This window comes from Marmota marmota, unplaced genomic scaffold (assembly GCF_001458135.2).
Source record: "Marmota marmota marmota unplaced genomic scaffold, marMar, whole genome shotgun sequence".
NCBI lineage: Eukaryota > Metazoa > Chordata > Mammalia > Rodentia > Sciuridae > Marmota > Marmota marmota.
This window is the reverse complement of record NW_026000057.1, coordinates 20995491-21011881: the sequence shown is the minus strand read 5'-3', so window position 1 is coordinate 21011881 and position 16391 is coordinate 20995491. Positions and strand designations below refer to the sequence as shown.

The 16391-nt window shown below is 35.2% G+C and overlaps 1 long non-coding RNA gene across 1 annotated transcript in view; it reads right to left on the bottom strand.

The window, feature by feature from the left end:
- LOC125619777 overlaps positions 1-1924 on the bottom strand; it is a 14769-nt gene extending 12845 nt beyond the window's left edge. The window contains exon 1 of the long non-coding RNA XR_007351368.1: positions 1241-1924. This is a non-coding gene — a long non-coding RNA (uncharacterized LOC125619777). The remainder of the gene's footprint in view (positions 1-1240) is intronic.
- Positions 1925-16391: the final 14467 nt, after the last annotated feature.

Below are 16391 nucleotides of genomic sequence, written 5' to 3'. Positions count from 1 at the left end.
ATGGTATTATGTAAAAATGTGGATGTGTAACCGATGTGATTCTGCAACTTGTATTTGGGGTAAAAAATGGGAGTTCATAACCCACTTGAATCAAATGTATGGAAGATGATATGTCATGAGCTGTGTAATGTTTTGAACAACCTAAATAAATAAAAATCAGAGTAAGAGAAAAATAAATAAATAAATAAAATAATGTGATTCAAAGTAAAAAAAAAAAAGAATGCAAACGATAATAAATGCTGGTACATTGTTGGTGGAACTGCATGCTAGTACAACCACTTTGAAAGCAGTATGGAGATTCCTCAAAAAACTAGGAATGGAATCATCATATGATCCAGCTATCCCACTCCTTGACATTTTCCCAAAAGATCTAAAATTGGCATACTACAGCAATACAGCCACCTCAATGTTTATAACAACACAATTCACAATTGAAAATTATAATTTACAATTATGTAATCAACTCAGATGCTCATCAATAGATGAATGGATAAAGAAATTGTGATATATATGTGTTCTACTCAGCCATAAAAAAGAACAAAATTATGGTATTTGCCAGTAAATGGATGAAAATGGAAAACATCTTGCCAAGTGAAATAAGCCAAACTCAGAAACTCAAAAGTCAAATGTTTGCTCTCATAGGCAGAAGCTATAAAAAAATAAAAGGGGGGAGACATGAATAGGACAACAGAAAGAACCAATCAAATATAAATTCATAGATGAGTGAAAGGAAGTCTAGTAGAGTAGAGGAAGGAGAATGGGAGAGGACAGGGAGAATGGGAAAAGCAGGGAAATCATGAACTGAAAACCATTTCCATGCTTAAATGAGTTTGTTGGGATGAACCCAACTACTATGTACAAATATAAAGCTCTAATTTAAAAAAAAGTGATGCTTATCTGCTTTTGCCCTCTCTAGGCACCAGAATCTTAACTAAAATAGTCAGAATTCACTCCATGTAAGTATCTCTCCAGGTAAGTAGCCTTGGGTCCTTTAACAAATGACTTTATGAAGTTAACAAGATTGTCAATATGCCTGAAAAACCATTCCACAGTGAGAATGGCAACTTTGCTGTGGGTCCACTTGGTTCAGATAGATGCTCTTTCTCAGAATTCCCGTTCCTGTGTGTTTCTGGTTAGAATGTGCATCAAGAGTGATTCTTGTGTGAGATTTAGAAAGCGAATGTGAAGCAGCTGCCACTTTGTGCAGTTCACACACACTATCATTTATCTGTTTTCTCACCTGGGTGGTGTGAGGCAGCAGCCAGGCCTGCTCTGCCCACCTCTGGGTCCTTCTTCCGACTCTGATTCCTGGGCCTGACTCCATCAAGAAGGGTTGTAACTTCTACAAGACACCATACCTCAAGTTCAGAGACAGAACTGACATAAGTTTCCACCTGTCCTCAGGGGCTTCAGCTCAAGTGGTAAAAGACCTATGCGTTATATACAACATACTACAATGGCTTGCCAGTCTGTTTTACTGAAGGAACCCATGATTGTGCTTAACCCACAAAGTTAAGGAATTGCCTTTCTTCTACTTCTGTTTGGACTCCTCAAGCCCATCCTAAGATTCCCTTAGCCACGTTGCTCTCCAGACCCAAACATTGACACTGGAAGCTCTTTAGAGACAATAGTTTACTATTCTCCTCCTGATTCCTCTGTTCTTTTACTTCCCTTGTCCAGCACTCTCTTGAGCATTATTAGCATTCTCCTCAGGTTGTGTGTTGAGAGAGTTGTTTAAAAATCTCTGTAGCCTATTGATGTTTCTCATGTAACATCACCAATCCTGACTTGGCAGCATGAACTTGGGAGTATTTCATTAGTTCATGTCACTTGGGTTATAGCAGCTCCTGTTGTTATTTCAGCATTCTCCTAAAAAAAATAAAATAAAATAAAAAACATACATTAGGACAAATTATATCCATGAAATCCAGTATGTAGCATTAGAATAGTACAGAATGTTGGGGCAGCATACTACCTCAAGGTCAGGGTCATTCCCAAATTCACTTAGACATCAGTAAGAACTTAGCTTTTTGTTTCATGTTACTACTGCACATCCTAAAACACGTTTTAATAACACAACTATCACCTCATACTTGAGGTTTTCTTCAAGTCCTCCAGACAGAGTTGATGTCTTCTTTAATTAGTATGCCACATTGCGCAATAAAACCACACTGTAATGATTGGAAATTTCTCCAGCTCATCCACACGGATGTCATTCTTTCAAGGTCAGAAACCACACAGTGTTCACTTTTGCCTAATTAGTGCCTGGCGTTTGATAAGTGTTATGAAAATTTTGTTGAAAAAATTTTTAAGTTATATACTTAGGTTTTCTCTAATTTTTTTTTATTTTGAAACAGGATCTCCCTAAGTTCCTGAGACTGACCTCAAACTTGTGATTCTCCTGTCTCTGCCTCCTGTATCCCTGGGTTTATAGGTACATGCCACTGTGCCAGTCTATTGATTCATCTTCTTTAAATGTGTCATGCCTGAGAAAACAACTCACTACTCCTTTTATATGTTACCAGAGACCTGGATGAATACTGAGAATCTACCTAACAAATAAACACTCACTGGCATTTCACATTGTCTGGATCAGTGCTGTCCTGCAGGACTTCCTGTGATGATGGATACTATGAACTTAGAATGTGGCTATTGTGATTAAAGAAATGAATTTCTAATATTATTTCATTTCAATTATTCAAAAACAAATAGTCAAGTATGGCTATAAGCTATCATACTGCTCAGCTCAGTCTTAGATGTCTAGCATTATGCAAATACTTCCACAGGGGTAATCTTAGTTTTGACTTTGAATTTTTGAAAAATGCCACAAGTTTAGCTCTACTAGCTTCTTTCCTATGGGAGTCAGCTTTTTGAGCTTGAACCTAATATATACAGGTGATAATAATCTCATGCAGGAACAAATATTGATAAAAATAATCTTCTATCTAAATAAATGGCCTCGGAATTCAGTATCATCATGGAGTTGGGATTTTTATGAATGACCTTTCCATGTTGCCTATTTTACTTATTTGTTTATTGTACTCTATTTTTTTTTTGAGAGAGAATTTTAATATTTTTTTTTTAGTTATCGGCGGACACATCTTTGTTTGTATGTGGTGCTGAGGATTGAACCCCCCCAGGCTGCATGCATGCCAGGCGAGCGTGCTACCGCTTGAGCCATATCCCCAGCCCCAAGTACTCTATTTTTCAAAGCATTTTTAATTATCTAAAGATTCTAATGAAATGGAATAGAAGATAAGCCTGTTAGATCAATGTCAACTAAATCATAAATCATAACAGTACTTTTTTCAAGAAAGTTTATGACCCTTAGTATGAGGACATTTTATGCAATATTTTTACTGCAAAGTGAATATATTGCTGTTCAATAAATTATCTTTATTTTAACCTCTCCTGAAAAAGTTATTCTGAAATCACAGAGCTATTATATGAAAAGAACTATGCACAGCTTACTAAGTACATCTATATATAAAATTACCTATTAATAACACAATTTTAAATCAGTGCCAATGTGGTAAGTATATGTGGGAGGGGAATTTTTGCTTTTTTTTTTTTCAAAAAAAAAGACAATAGAAAAAAGAAATCTCTGTAGACATGATAAATTCACTCAAGATGCTTGATGTCATTAGGGATTTAATCTATAGAAAATACACTTAACTGCAATAAAATAGGTGGTTTCACCTGATTAAGTTCATAAGAATAGAACTGTAAAACCTAGTGTGTAGTTTAAATTTTACCATATATGTGTTACCTACTTGTATTTATCAAGGAATCCAGAAGACAATAGCAATTATAAGTTTTTAGGAAGTAGAAATAAAACCAATTTATGAGAATGAGCTAAACAGATAGCCTCACAATGACTAAATTTATTTTTTCATTTTCTGAACAGCCCATCTATTAACTACAGGCTTTTTAGAGTGAAATGAGATCCATTTTTCAACAGCACTAATAAGATCCAAAGGAATTGCAGGATAATAAACACATTAATAAGATTCAAAGGAATTGCAGAATAATAAATGTAGAAAATAAAATTTGGTCTTTACAATAAACTGTGATTTGTGATACCAGGCTACAGTTTTGGAAGCAGCCTATTTCATTTTTTTCCACAGACCTGGGCTTGAACCTTAGATCCATTATTTACAGGGATCCTTGAACAAATTCTATGCTTCAATTTCTCCATCAATAAATGTAGATAATCATGAATTTTCATTTGGAGAGCATTTAGAACATTACATACTTAACAAATATTAGCCAGTCTCATTAATAGCAAAAATTAATTAATATTGAGGGAACTTTTCTGAAATTAATAGTCATGTCTATCTTCTTTAGTTTATTACTCAAAATGTATATGTTGATATGTGTGATCTTCAATAACAGCTTTCTTCTCTCTCAATTACAAGCTGGGGGAAGACAAATGAGGGCAGTTGCCAGTTTTCAGAAATAGCAGGGGTAAAGATATTGCAATTTTGACTCAAACTAAAATCTATTCACTATCATATAAGTGGCTAGGAAGATATGCAAATATAATTATGAATGGTAAAATTAATAGCAAAAATAACCTCTTACTAATGAAACAGTAACAATTGTTAATACTATTATATTATAGCTTGAAATTGTTAATGAGATCCTCATTGAAAATTCTATGATTTTTTTTGTTTTGCTTGTTTTATCAGAAATAATTAAAAAGAAGAAAAGAGGGGAAGCTGAATCCCACTAAAGAATTCTAACAGAAGATGAATCACAGAAAGGAGAATTGGTGGAGACAGCTGGAAAGAGGAAAGGTGGGCAGACCAAATTTCTAAGACTTATGGGAAGAAAGGATTGTATTGAAAGCTGATGGCCAGATAAAGAAGATGATCCAAGAGCTTAACCAGTGGGAGGTTATGCTTCTGCCCCGGGAATGACATAGTAAAAATGTTCATGTGCTTCTTAAACTCATGACTAATCTCTGCTTGATGCCTGATGCATGAGAGTGATTGTAATTTTTTATGCTTTTATTGCATTAAAAAGACAACATCTATAATGTGATCAGCATGATTCTTGACAGAATGTTTTTTTTTAATTTTTAATGGGCAAATAATAATTGTATACATTTATAGAATATAATGTGATATTTTGAAGAATGTATTCCTTATGATTGAATAAAGCTAATTAACATATCCATTATTTCAGATTCGTATCTCTCTTTCGCTCGCTCTTTTTTTTTTTTTTTTTTTTTTTTTTTTTTGGTAATATGAACATTCAAATCTACTCACTTGGCATTTTTGCATTACATTACAATTGACTATGTTTTGTAGTAGATGTCAAAAACATGGTTCCTTCTGTAAAACTGAATTCTTGTGCCCTTTAACCAATATCTCCCTATCCAATAACTCCCTATTTGTAACCTTCTATTACTACTACGACTACTACTACTGCTACTACTACTACTACTATTCTTATTGGTACTGAAGATTGAACCCAGGAGTATTAACCACTGAGCCACATCCCCAAACCTTTTTTTATATATATTTTATTTAGAGACAGGTTCTAACTGAGTTGCTCAGTGCCTCGCTAAGTTGCTGAGACTGGCTTTGAACCCACAATCCTCCTGCTTCAGTCTCCAGAGCCTCTGGGATTACAGGCATGTGCCACTGTACCTGGCTTCACATTATTATTTGAAGCAAATAATATATGAGATAATATGAAGATGAAGAGAGATCTCTAAGTAACTATAGCTAAATAGACTTTCGTTAAACCACTAACTACTATGGAGAATCTGCAAGCTATGAAGTGACTAATAGCCTCAAAGTCATTTATTAAACATGTATGTGTTTTATCTTTTCGAAATCTCAGTAGCTTTTCTTAGACTCTTTTATTTTGGTTTGTTGACCTTTCTCATGACCTCCTAACCCAGTACTTCCAAAGTCATGTGCTAGCTGCAGTTGGACATGAGGACATAATAAAAATGTCCATGTGCTTCTTAAACTCAGGACTAATCTCTGTTTGATGCCTGATTTAGAAATATCTCTTCTGCCTTAATAGCCCACCACCATAAAGAATGCTTCTGCCCTGGGAAGGCAGTATATACCTCGTGCACACTGGCTTCATGCCACCCTACCTGTAACAGGGATAGAGAGGCTGAATATAAACACATTCTATGTAAGTATCAGTAGCAAGTTTGGTTACAGCTTCAAGAGATCCAGCAAACAGGCATTCTCCCCAATAAACAGTCACTTATCACTACTTTTAAAAGGCCATTCACTATGCTACAGGCTTTGAAGAGGATGTGAAAAGGATCCAGATAATCCCATCTATGAGATGTTATTTAAAACATGTTTAAATCCCTAGTGCTGAGATACAGAATGGAAGGCTATGATAAGTACAGTCTCTAGATTGCGCATCAAAAGACTAAGCTACTGCTTAACCTCCATTGACCTCAGTGTCCTCCTCCAGAAATAAAGCAGTTGAACTCCCTGTTCTGTGACTTTTCTGCTAAATTAACCACTCACTGTGTGGCTCTCTATTAGTGGACACTTAGGAGTTGAATGCAGTTTAATTTACAGATGCATTAATATTCCTGTATGTAAAAATAGATTGCTTTAGAACATAGCAATGGTAGTTTTAAAAGCAAGATATTAGCAAAGATAACCTCTGAAAGTAATCTAAGAAGTTATAAAATGAAAAGAAAAAAAACACTAGGCCAAAGAACCCCAATATGATATTGGTACATCACTCCTCAGCCTGTTTTTCACTCATTGATCAAAAATAATTCCATGAATTCATTTTCACCCAGGAATTCAACATTTATTTCTTCAAACCCATAACTCATGATCCACAAGGAAATAGAAAAGCAACATTTAGTTGTAACCTCTTCAACTTTTACTTTAATGTGAAGAAAAGTAGTTAGAAAATGAATAAATTGACAATACCTGTCTTAGTTTTGTAAAGACACTATAACAGATTACATCTCCTAACACATGGTTCAACTTGTGATTTTTTTACTTTATGTTGGTGCAAAACCCACTTTTACTCAGTAGAAACCATACTTTATATATACACTTATTGTACATTAATGGTGAGTCCCTGTACAAAGGTGTTTTATTTCACTTTTTGTACAGTATTCAACAAATTACATGAGATAGTCAACACTTTATTATAAAATAGCTTTTGTGTTAGATAATTTTGCCCAAAAATAGACTAATAAAAATGTTCTGAACTCATTTAAGTTAGTATAGGATAAGTTATGATGTTTGATAAGGTAGATGTTTTAGATGCATTTTTGACTTACCATATTTTCAACTTACAATTGCTTATCAGGACATAATTCCAACATAAGTGGAAGAACATCTATGCCAAGAGCTGGGTTGAAGAACATCTATGCCAAGAGCAGAGTTAAGCAGCTAGAAATCATAGTCATTCTGAAGGGGAATTTTTTCTTGCCTTTTTCTGGCTTCTGATGTTTACCAGGAATCCTGTGTTCCTTGGCTTGTAGAAGAATCACTTCAGTCATGTGACCATCTTCCCCCAGGGCATTTTCATATATTCCCTCTGTGCTTATCTATGTCCAAATTTTCATTTTTAATTATGATGCAGCTCATATTGAATTAGGGTCAATTTCATTTCAACCTGGTTAAATCTGCAAAGACCCTATTTCCAAATGAAGCAACATTCTGAGGTATACGAGGGGTTAGAACTTCAACATAACTTTTTTGGTGGATAAACAGTTCACTTCATAACCATACCCTATCTCCCACCAAAAATATTCAGTGATACACCAGATATAAAGTTTTGTCAAGGATTAGGAAGCAAAAGAAACATCAAATAGGCTTTTATCACTTATATAGGCAAGATATGATTCACAGGAACCATCAGGTATTTTAAAGATATTAAGGTGAATTTTTGCCTACCTAGTTGAGTCAATCCCTTGGCAAATAAAGTAATATAGGAAAAAGCCACAAGAGAAAGAAATCAGATTACGTATAGGGGGAAGCCAAATAGGAATCTCTGCAGATTTTTCAACCCATACACTGAAAGCTAAAAGATCCTGGAACAACATATACCAAGCTCTGAAAGAAAATGGATCCCAACCAAGAATATATCCAGCAAAATCAAGCTTAAGATTTGATGAAAAAAATAAAAACCTTCCAGGATAAACAAACATTAAAAGAATTTACAACTACAAAGCCTGTACTGCAGAACATCCTCGACAAAATATTCCATGAGGAGGAAATGCAAATCACAAAGGGATGTATTACACTAAAGGAAAAACCAATCAAAAGACAAATCAAGTCAAGTTAAATATTAAAAATAAACAAAAATGGCTGGAAATAAAAAATCATGTCTCAATAATAACCCTGAATATTAATGACTTAAACTCACCAATCAAAAAACATAGACTTGCAGATTGGATTTAAAAAGACCCTTGGGGTTGTGGCTCAGTAGGTGAACAAGTGTGAGACACAGGGTTTGATTCTCAGAGTGCACATAAATAAAATAATAAAGGTCCATTGACAATTAAAATATAATTGTCAATTATATTTTATATATATATATATATATATATGAGAAAAGATAGCCTCTTCAACAAAAGGTGCTGGGAAAACTGGAAATCCATATGCAGCAAAATGAAATTAAGCCCCTATCTCTCACCACGCACAAAACCCAACTTAGAATGAATCAAGAACCTAGGAATTAAACCACAGGCCCTGCGCCTAATAGAAGAAAAAGTAGGCCCAAATCTTCATCTTGTCAGATTAGGCCCCAACTTCCTTAGTAAGACTCATATAGTGTAAGAATTAAAATCAAGAATCAATAAATGGGATGGATTCAAACTAAAAAGCTTCTTCCTCAGCAAAAGAAACAGTTAGTGAGTTGAATAGAAAGCCTACACAATGGGAGCAAATTTTTACCACACAACAGATAGAGCACTAATCTCTAAGACATATAAAAAACTTAAAAATCTTAACACCAGAAAAACAAATAACCCAATCAACAAATGGACCAAGGAATTGAACACTTTTCAGAAGATGATATACAATCAATCAACAAATACATGAAAAAATGTTCAACATCTCTGGCAAGTAGAGAAATGTAAATCAAAACTACTCACTCCAGTCAGAATGGCAGCTATTAAGAATGTACATCAATGGATGTGTAACTGATGTGATTCTGCAATCTGTATATGGGGTAAAAATGGGAGCTCATAACCCACTTGAATCAAAGTGTGAAATATGATATATCAAGAACTATGTAATGTTTTGAACAGCCAACAATAAAAAATTAAAAAATAAAAAAAATTAAAAAATAAAAAAAAGAATACAAACAACAATAAGTGTTGGCGAGGGGATGTGGGGAGAAAGACACACTCATACATTGCAAATTGGTGTAACCATTATGGAAAGCAGGATGGAGATTCCTTGGAAAACTTGGAATGGAACCACCATTTGACCTAGCTACCCCACTCCTCGGTTTATACTCAAAGGACTTAAAATCAGCATACTACATGGACACAGCTACATCAATGTTTATAGCAGCACAATTCACAATAGCTAAACTATGGAAACAACTTAGATGCCCTTCAGTACATGAATAGACATAGAAACTGTGATATATATATGCTGTGGAATATCACTCAGCATTAAAAGGAAAAAAAAAAACATGGAATTTGCAGGTAATGGATGGAGTTGGAGAATATTATGCTAAGCGAAGTAAGCCAATCCCAAAAATACAAATGCCAAATGTTTTCTCTGATATGTGGATGCTGATCCATAATTGGGATGGGAGAGGCATGGGAGGAATGAAGGAACTTTAGATAGCACAAAGCTGAGGGAGGGGAAGAGAGGGGGCATGGAGGTAGGGATGATGGTGGAATGAGATGGACATCATTACTTAAAATACATGTATGAAGACACGAATGATGTGACTCTACTTTGTGTGTAACCAGAGACATGAAAAATTGTGTTCTACATGTGTACTATGAATTGAAATACATTCTGCTATCATGTATAACATATTAGAATAAATTAATTAATTTTTCTAAAGTAATATAAGAATAAATATTTATATTCATGATAGCTTGGATTTTTCTAGTTTTCCAAACACTGTTCCAGATGTTTGGCCTTATTAATTAACCCCTTCCATCACTCTACATTGTATTATTATTATTCCCATTTTACATTTGGAGAACCTGAGGCATAGAAGAGATTAAGTAATTTGATCAAAGCCATACAACAATTAAGTATCAAAACTAAGATTTGAACTCAAGTAATCTGACCCTTAAATCTTCCTTCTAAATGGCCTTAAAAATTAGGTATCAAAATTATTAAATTTTGAATTGCAAACATTACGCTGTTCATATTTAACTTGCTTATAATTGCCAGTTGATGGTGCATGCCTGTAATCCCAGTGACTCAGGAGGCTGAGACAGGAGTACTGAGTTCAAAACTAGCCTAAGCAAAAGTGAGGCACTAAGCAACTCAGTGAGACCGTCTCTAAATAAATACAAAATAGATATGGGGATGTAGCTCAGTGGTCAAGTGCCCCTGAGTTCAATCCCCAGTACTAAAAAAAAAAAAAAAGAAAGAAAGAAAAGAAAGAAAGAAAGAAAGAAAGAAAGAAAGAAAGAAAGAAAGAAAGAAAGAAAGAAAGAAAGAAAAGAAAGAAATTTCCAGTTGAACTATGATTTGGGGGGTAGGGGTTTGAAGGTATGCTGGGGATTGAACTCAGGGCCTTGCATGTTCTAGGCAAGCACTCTATCACTGAGCTACCTCCCCAGCTGTGGTTATTACTATAAATATACATATATAATAAATACATGTATTACTTTATATAAAAAGGGGGTAGGGAGGTATAAAGCCTTGGCACTGATGTCTGTCATGTCAGAGTCCATTTTTAGTTAATATGCTTAAAGGTTATACCCCTGATTAAACTGAGTCCCACATGCACTGATGACAGGATATTTCTATCACTGCAGTTTATGGCTAGTTTCTTGGTTCTGTTTTGTACACAGTACATTGCTAAACTGCTGTGCTTTAAGACCCGTTTAGATTAAATTTAATTGCACTAACACTTTAATTGTGTTGTTTATTCTATAGTAAGTGGTATAATACTTTTCACTGTTATGCTATTTTTTTCACCAGTGCTTTATAAGCAATTATCATTCATATTAAAGACATAACACTCATAAGTGAAAGGCACCTTAATTTTGCCTGTGTAGGGACAGAGAGATACACTCTACTTCCTCTGTCTTCTTTTCTTTTTTTATGTTGGAAAAAAAGGATATATTTAGAATTACACAGCTGGACTGTGTTTAGATGATCCCAATTTTGTTGGCAACATCCAAAGCATCATAATCAGGAGCCAGTCCAATGTGTATATGCCTTCTCCATCAGGCCTCATCAGGCCACATCTATGTTGGCCACATCAATGTCATAGAGCTTCTTTTAAAATAATATTTAATAATATAATACTTTATTAATTAATTAATTTATTTATTTATGTGGTGCTGAGGATCGAACCCAGGGCCTCACTCATGCTAGGCGAACACTCTACCACTGAGCCACAACCCCAGCCCTCATAGAGCTTTTTTACAGCTTGTTTGATCTGGTGTTTGTTGGCCTTGATATCCACAATGAACACAGTGTGTTGTAGTCTTCTGTCTTCTCCATGGCCAACTCAGCGGTCACAGGGAACTTGATGATGGCATAACCGTCAAGCTTGTTTCTCCCGAGAGCTCTCTTTTGAAGATATTTGGGTTGCCTCCAGAGCCACAATGTCTTGGGCCACCGGAAAGTAGGTAAGGTGGGATTGTGTTCTTTTTATGGCTGTGGAGCCTTTCACCACTGCCTTCTTATCCTTTAAAGCTTTGGCTTTGGCTTCAGCTTTGGGAAGGGCAGGAGCTTCCTTCCTAGCATGGGGCACCATCTTCCCCCCTGAGTTCTTAGGTGGCCTCTTTGGAAGAAAACATGTGAGTTTTATTAATTTTACATGCACATCTGCCTAAGAATGGAATCAGAAGAAATGACTAAAGCATGCATGATAAAAGAAGAAAACTATGGCATTTCTACTTTTTAGAAAAAAAAACTATAGTTTTTTTGTCATGAAGGAATAGCAGAGCAAATGGATCTCTGGACTGAGATAGTAAATTCTAGGAAGTCATTAAGCCATACATGGTGATGGGAGCAGGTGTAGAAGCTGGTGAAAGATAAGGGTTACTTGTAACAGCTTGTTTATTCTGGCTTATTGCAGCCCCCATTGCCAGTCTCTGGTAATCAAAGCTACTTTCTAGTATTGGTATGCAAAGGACATTCCTCCCACAGGAGTCTTTATGATTTGCTGCTTGTAGGAAAATATGCATCAGAGGGTCCTTTCTGAAGTCAATTCTGAAGTGATTTCAGCTTAATCAGTAAACCAATTAGGCATGTTTGAGAGGGCAAAGCCTCAGCTCCTTCACAGGTGACAGCAATGCTATAAGCAAAGGGGGAAAGCTTTCAATGACTGTTCTCTATGGAGGCACTAGGACATTACTGGCAGATATTGTCTCTAGGAACTAGAATGAGTTGTAGTCAACAAAATGGTTGTAGTCTTTCTCTAGCAATGCATACAACAAGAGATATTTGTAGAGAAAGTATATTTTAAGCCCCAAAGTGCTTTCTGAATTATATTCTAATAGAAATACTTAATTTTATATTCTGGAGATTTCTTTCTGTGGCTCATTACATTTTTCTTATAACTTTATTTTATTTATATAGTTTTATAAAATAATGCTTAGGATCTAACTCAGTGCCTCAAACGTGCTAGGCAAGCTCTCTACCACGAAGCTACAACCCCAGCCCAGCTCATCACATTATATTACTACCATGTTGACTTTTTAAAACATACAGGTGTCAACAAAGGATATTAAAATTAAGCTGTTATAACTTCAATAATACCCCGTTCAGCCAGGTAGTGATTTCCTAAAAAGTAGCTTCATTACCTGATTACCACCATCTAACCGAGCTGGTGATGTAAGCTGGGTTCACAAGAGCTAGCTGTACCAATAACTTAAGAAAACAGTGAAGAAAGCATGCAAGCTCACAGAAATATCTTTTCAAAATTCTGAAGGGGCCCATTGGAAAAAGAGAGAAAGCCACCTGAATTCTTTTTTTTTAATATTTATTTTTTAGTTGTAGTTGGACACAACACCTTTATTTCACTTGTTTATTTTTGTATGTGGTGCTGAAGATCAAACTCAGGGTCTTGCACACACAGAGGCAAGCGCTCTACCGCTGAGCCACAACCCCAGCCCCTGAATTCTTTATTCTCATATAGAGGGACACACAAAGGGAGGTTCAATGGAATGTTCTTTCCAAATAAGGCGGCGAGTCAGGTTTCAGAGGGTTGAGTTTAGTTTCCTGTTGTCTTGTGGGCCATCACATCTTGGCAGTCACACCCATCTCAGGTGCTACGTGGGATCAAAAGGCAGAGAGAGCAAAAAGGACACAGAGTGCACAGCCCAGACTGCACAGCAGTCAGTCCAGTCCACTCATGCACTCAAAATGCTCACAGCTCACACACACAGCCCATGGCTGGCCAGTGACACTTGATCCCAGACAAGTACAATATCACTTGATATCAGAAACAATCTCCCTGTTTCATTAATGTTGTAAGTAATAGGTAGTCATATGAATCTAGGCTTACTTATTAGGCAAACCACTACAGTAGATAATAATATTGTTCAAAAGTGAGCGTTTTGATCATCAGACACTCTTTTGCCAACTAGAAAAACTTATAAAAATAAGACATCATGGCTGGTCTTGATATCATTTGAGGTTTGAGATCTTTTGTTTTTCTATAATTGATAGCAGATATGATATGAAAATAGGAACTGAGATATAAGTAGTATTGGATGGGGTGAGGTAAGAAGGGAGGTTATTGTTTTGTTTTTATAAGTGAGAAAATTAATTAATGATGACATTACCACCATTGGCAGTGGAGTATTTTCAGATGAGTAGTTTTGGAATAGATTGCCAGCGCGCAAAAAAAGTTTTCATTAATGTGGGTAAGCTCAGGGCATTGTAAGTTAAAATAAAACATCTAGTAGATCATTTATAAAAAGTAGTTCTAATAAGTACCTCTCCAGGTTTCCATCTAGAAAACAACAATATTAGATCAGTGTGTGATTTGAGTTCAGACTATGTGATTAGTACAGCTATTAAAACCATAAGAATATGAATAAAACTAAATCCTAATACACATTTTATATAAATGTTTAAAAAAATCATTTCCTCCCAACTAATATGATCAAGTTTAAATATAAGCCTAGCAGTTATTGTTATTATACATGTGTATTGACCTTACATCTCCTTTGTATCTCTATTTTTTTTTCGAAACTATATAAAGATTGAAGGAACTTGAAACTGGTGCCTGTTTTTCTGCTGCATGATTACTCAACTGTAGATCAAACTTGAGATAAACACACAGATTTCATTTTCAACTAAAATGACATTATTTTCATCCATACTTAGGATAATTATAAGCCTGTTGACATATGTAATGAATTGAAAACTGCAACAAAATGTTCACTGCCTTTCTGTGAATATTAAGATACTCTTCCTTCACAGAAATCCCAACTTTCCTTTAGGGCACAACAGTAAACTCTCCCTAACTGCAAGACCAGACTGTACCTCTCAAAGTTTTGCTCATCTCTCAAAGTCACTTTTCAGGCTGAGCAGATTGGAAAAAAGTCTGTTTCATCCTTGTGTTAAAAGAGAAAATGCTCTGGTTTTGTTCTGTGGTTCTTCCAGGTGGTTTTGTATAAAACTTAAATCTTGCAATAACTTTTCTCTATCTCAAGCCCTATCAGAATAGGAAATTTTCAAGATTTCCTATTGCAATATAGTTTTTCCAAAGACTCAGAGATTCTTATAAATTGAAAAGTCCTTGTCACTTGAAGTTATGCTACTTTCTACAGGGTCTTATAGATATTTGTTCGACTATTTCAGGTAATGAAAAATACCTTTTAAGCAGCTAAATGCAACATCTTCAAAATGTGTAGTAAAATCTGTCCTACTGCTGTCCTGAAAATACCTTTCGATTAAACACCCTGTTATAAACCCATTCTCTGCAAAACCACAGATTTCTAAATGTAGTAGGCAATTTATATTATCTTTGCCCAAAGGATAAAATAATTTTTAATATATTCTAGAGTGAATGGGCCTTTATTTAATAAATTTAGCCATTTTGTAGCATTATTTGGATATTTTATCTATAAGATTTCCTGGCATTAGTACCTCTTTGTGAAGAAATCAGTATTTGGAGGCAACTTCAAATCCAAGAAGTGAAGAACATTATTTCATGGCAAATTATAATCTAAGTTCTCCTACCCAATGATCAATAGGAGATAGCAGCAACCAGAGAAGGACTCCTTACACGCAGAGGACCCTAGGTAAGGTTAACATCAGATTTCCCACCATAAACAACGCATGTTAAGAAGAGAGTAGAGAAAAATCTTTAAAGAAGTGAGAGAAAAACTGCTCTCTTAAAATACTGTAATCATCAAAATATATTTCAAAAATGGAGGCAAAATACTTCCTCAGACATACCAAAGCCAAAAGACTTTGTCAGCAATATGTCTGTGTTATAAGAGACCATAAAGTTCTTCTAGAAAGAAAATTATACCAGAAGGAAATATGGACTTGTGTAGAGAACTAAAGAATACTAAAAATGGTAACTGCATGGTTACACAAACAAGAATATGTTTCTTGAGAAAAGACTGAAAATAAAACCACTGTCTTTCCAACTAAGGATATGACTGATATTATCAGTTGTAAGTAATAATTAATTGAAGTGACATAAATTTTTATAAACAGGTTAAAGTTTTATAAGATTTGTGAAAAACACATATCAAATAAAAATAATTTATTTTCTTAAAAAAATAAACAAAGCAACCACTATGGAAAGCAGTACGGAGATTCCTTAGAAAACTTGGAATGGAACTGTCATTTAACCCAGCTATCCCACTCCTCAGTCTATACACAAAGGACTTAAAAATAGCATACTACAGGGACACAGCCACATCAGTGTTCATAGCAGCTCAGTTCACAATAGCTAAACTGTGGAACCAACTAGATGCCCTTCAACAGATGAATGGACGAAGAAACTGTGGTATATATACACAATGGAATATTACTCAACAGTAACAAAAAATAAAATTATGGAATTTGCAGGTAAATGGATGGAGTTGCAGAATATCATGCTAAGCCAAGTAAGCCAATCCCCCCCAAAAACAAAGGCCAAATGTTCTCTGTAATAAGTGGATGCTGACCCATAATGGGAGGCAGGGGAGACGGCGTGGGGCATGAGGAGAATGGAGGAATTTTGACTGGACAAAGGGGATCGAGGGAAAGGATAGG